We start from the raw sequence: 4,941 nt of genomic DNA on the forward strand, positions 1-4,941 counted from the left end.
GAACCAGCCAGCTTGTTCAGCATCAGCTGTCTTCACCCCACTGCCCCAGCACACAGCTGCAAAGAACACAGCACTCTCTACCACAGAGTGATAGAGCATGGTCAGCATTTTCCTACAAACATTGAAAGACCTGAGCCGCCTCAGTAGGAAAAGCTGGCTCTGCCCTTTTTTTGAAGACAGCGTCTGTGTCCAGTTTACAGTCAGTGTGTACCCCCAGGTACCGTTAGTCCTCAAATACCTCCATGTCAGCCACTCTGATGAGTTCTTCATGTACATCTGAAAAAACAAATGTGAGGAGTTTGGCGCTTCAGTGTAAAAACATAAGAGTTAGAGCTCGCTGTAAGGTTCTTTCTTTCTCAGGTGTTTGTGTTGTGATTGGTGAATTTCCACCAGTGTACCCGTGGCTGTGACATATGATGAAAACACACAAGTCATAACATGGGAACATTCATTTTTAACAGACACATCATGATTCTCAGCTGTAGTTACAGATACTGTCATTAATTCTAAAGTAATGTCTCAGTCCTCCTGTGAGGCCGGGTTATCCTGTGAATGTGTCCTGGTTTGAGAGAGACTGGGCTAAACTACTTAAATATATAAAGAAGGTAGTATTATATAAATGCTAGATAATAACCCAGTTTTAATCAGAGACATGCTGCAGTGCTCTATAAACATGTGACAACAGATGAGTGAAGAAGTGCTGCAGCAGTCTGAGCCTATAGCAGCTAAAGGATGATTCAGGGTCACCTGATCCAGCCAGATAAGCTTTACCAAAAAAAAAAGTTTGGAGTGTAATCTTAAGCGTAAATGTTTTTTGAAATTTCAGTCAGAATTGTTTTTGAATGCCGGTCTTTCAAGTGTTCAACTTACAAATTCAAACGTGAATGAAACAAACAGTATCTGGTCAAATTGCCACCTGTACCTGAAGTGTTGAAGCAGGTGACCAGTTATTACTTATCTCAGCCTCCACCTCAAGAGAGCAGACCCCACAGACTTTCTCATTTTAAATACAAATTAAAAATACACATTTTATGTGTCACATACAGTACAACATAAAACAAAATGCTTGTGTCCGAGCTGCTGACATAATGCAAACGTGCAGACACGCATGAACTGCTAACTCTGAAAGGAAACAAAGTGTGATTTAAGTAAGTCAGTAAGTTAAAATAATGCATGAACTCTGGAGCCTCAAACAGAAACTCACCTCAGCTGCTGCCCCATGTGGGAGTGAAGAAAAAGAGAGGTGTAGGTGAGTGAGGTCCTTATATAACAGGTGACAGGTGAGTGCAATCAAGGGCAAGCCCCACACCCAATCAACGGTGAGGAAAAGAAACAAGGTGCATCTGGTGAGGTGAGTGTGCTGAAAGGTGAGCCTTTACAACACTTATTATTATTGGATTAAGATGCCAAACATCAGTTATTTACTTGAATTCTTAAACAGAAAAATTAATTACTGAGTTGTCAGATAAGTCATGTATTTAATTTTAAGTTTTAAAAGGTTTTGGCAGATTTCAATAATGTTTGTGTTTTTTATGACAAGTGATCGAATAAATCTCTTAAGCAATAAATATCACACCTGTTTTCTTTCTAATATGTCAAATGTGTTTTGATGAATGTTTAGACAGTTTTGATTCATATCGAAATGAAACTAATTCATTTGTTTACTCTTGATGTTGAAGTTCTCGAGACTTTCAGATGGATCAAACTTCAGTTGGTGCACTCATGATATTACTATCTGGAAATAAAGACCTCTGAGAGTCTCCATTACAGGTTTACATTTCTGTTTCACCACTGCGATGCTCATAAGTTTTATTTTAGTTTCTAGCTTCAGTCCCAGGCCAACAACCTTTAAACCATTTTGCCCATTAAGGGCCAGAACTGTGTGAGATATCAGGTGTAAAAGGATCACAATGTCTTTAAAAGTGGAAACTTTTTTTTTTATCAATGGGAACAGTAAATAATGACCTTGTTTGACCACTAGGTGGAGCTAGTCAGCCACAGACGTCCTGCCTTTTTTCTTTCTTTTTGCTTTTTTGTAAATTTAACCAAAAAAGGGGCGGGAGGGGGTGATTAGTACTGTAAACAGTGTCGCTGATTACAAACAACAGAACGTTTATAGCATATATCAAAAATAAATGTAGCTCTTAAAATGATGGGAAACATTAATCGCCTGTCTTTTCCAAGGATAATTTCACGAGGTCTTTAGCGGAGGATGTGGGTGGAAAGTTACACGGAAAAATTCAAATAAGAATCCAAACCTCTCTAACCAAGATTTGCTAAAACGATGTAGGAGGAGAGCAGCTGCCTGTGAGAATTTTGCATGGCAAACAAAACGGGAGGTTAAAGCTATTTGAAAATGCACTGGGTACAGAGAAATGTGTCTGCAAGGCAGTGATTATACAACACATTTCTCTGTATATATAAATCACATCTTAAAGGGGATCGTTAGCGCATTCCAATTTCACAGCTTTCTAGCAATATGATCAACCTATCACAAAACAATCTGCAGAAGTAAACGTGTTGGCACACTGTGAATTTACACTCCTTCATTCCCTGGAAACAAGTGTATCTACTATTTAACACACAAGAGCTGTGTTGCAAGCACTGACATGTGCTATGACTTGCTTTTACGGTAAACACCACATTAGGTTAGCTGAGTCGTCATCGGGCCAGGACAAACAGCTGAACGTTGTTTAAGTTCTGTAGAAGTCGATACACTTGTTTCCACAATACAGTCCAGCGAGCAGAAGTTTACATGAACCTTTCTGACCTTGACACTGCAAAAGGGCAAATGTTTAAAAAGGATGTGGCAGTCAGTTAGAAAAGAATGAATCTTAATATTACAGATAAACATAAAACCTTTTAAGTAAATTATAAGAACAAAAACTGTAATAATGCAAATCAGTGCTTAAAGGTTAAATTAGGTTCTGTACTGGCCATGGAGCAAATCACAGCACACAGACGGACCTCACCAATATACGAAATGACCTCAGACTAACTTATCTCTGTAATAAGGTTGCTGTCCTCATTTAACTTCACCTAAGTATACACAGGAAATTCCTCATCACCTGTGGAGATCAGGTATCACCCACTCATTGTTTTTCTTGTGGGGTTCCACTGGGAAGCCGTCTGGGTCCCTCAATTTTCTCCTTATGCATGCTGCCACTTGGCAACCTTATCAGACAGCATGACATTTGTTTCCATAGTTACACAGATGCTACACAGCTATGTGTTTCTACAGAGCCGGATGACGTGGCTGCAAACCTTTTAAAACTTAAGACAAAATTGAAATTATTTTATTGGACCTTAAAATCAAACGAGATCTGTTCGTCCATAAGGTGGGGACACTAGCTGACAGAGTAAGAATTTATCAGAAAGAAAGTCCTGCTCCATCTCTGGAAATGCCAAGACACGACACGTCCTGAACCGTCGTGACTCTGAAAACTTCCATCGTGCATTTCCAGGAAGTTGAGTCTGTTCATTAAACATTGCGTCACTAATCCAGGTGACTTCTTCAAAAATGTTTCGGATGAACAGAATGAACTTCCTGGCATTTCCTTACCTGGATGATTAAACACGCATCAAGTCATTCATGTATGCATTATGCATCCGTTTCCAGTAGACTGGATTACTGCAGTGCCCTTTTTTGCTGGACTTCCCCCAAAAATCCTCATTACTGTGCAGCTTCTCTAGAATTCTGCTGCAGGGTTATGCTAACATGTTAGATACTGAATGCTCCACAGAGAGCCTCCCTTAAAAAAATCAGCAAAGCAAAACTTACTGAGAATTTCAAGAAGCTGTTAAAAGGACGCATTTTTAAGCTGACATTTGCTTCCACTCAACAATAAAACGATCATACAGCCGCACCTACTGAGCTCAACGACATTTAGCAATCAGGTAGAAACCATAGCAGATCTTCTTCATCAGTGTTTACTAATGTATTATTTGTATGTTCCTGTGTGTTTCTATTTCCGTGAGGTTGGTTTGTTATTTAAAAGTCTGCTTAATATTTAGGTGACCTTGTTTCTTATGTTTTTATGCCCATGAAGCTTTTTGAAGCTCTATATGTGATGATGGGCTTTACAAAGAAAACTGAATTGAACTGAACTGTTTCTGTGATTGTTGTTTTAACGGTGACACAGCTGCACAGATTTACTTAATAAACACAACAGTGGAAGTAGGTCAGTTTGTACAACAACTGTCCCGAGCATACAGCCACCACAGCTCTGATCTAAATACAAAGAATTAATGATTTACTTTGTAAACCAGCAGGCGTGGAGCCCGTGTTGTCATTGGACCAGTTACACGTCCTGCCTCACAGTCACGTCCCGTCTTTGGTGTGACTCACACCGGTTTTTGAGTTAAACATCACCTTGATAGCAAAAGCTTATTTTATTGTGTTGAATAGGGTTCAGCGCACAAGTGTAGCACATTTAAAAAAAGAAGAAGAAAAAAAGGCAGCGGTACATTACAGCAAATACGTTTCTTTTATTGATACCCTCTCATCTTATGATTAAACATCTTCTGAAAACTGAAGCATTCCCTCCTTTGTCAGCCATTGGTGGAAAAACAATACGTCACTTTCTTTTATCACTGTTTAAAATTTAACAGGACTCATTATGGCAACCAGTTTGTTTGTTTCAGGTTCTGTCAAGAGTTGGAGGTTTGGCAGGAGTACAGACGCCCGAGGCAGAGATTTACCAAACGTGCCAAAGCCAAACAGTTCAATGGACTCCCAGTTAAAGTTGGGCAACTTCCTTTATAGTTTCACAAGAAATCTAAAGCTAACAGACGCACTGACTATACTACCGCTTTCAATTACTCTACCGGCACTTTCCAAATGATATAGCAGTGAGACCTGGGAAATGGCCTGTATTAGTATAGCGCTTTACTAGTCCCTAAGGACCCCAAAGCGCTTTTCACATCCAGTCATCCACCCAT

This window comes from Haplochromis burtoni, unplaced genomic scaffold (genome assembly GCF_018398535.1).
Source record: "Haplochromis burtoni strain Fernald_Lab_line unplaced genomic scaffold, NCSU_Asbu1 Contig_256, whole genome shotgun sequence".
Taxonomy (NCBI): domain Eukaryota; kingdom Metazoa; phylum Chordata; class Actinopteri; order Cichliformes; family Cichlidae; genus Haplochromis; species Haplochromis burtoni.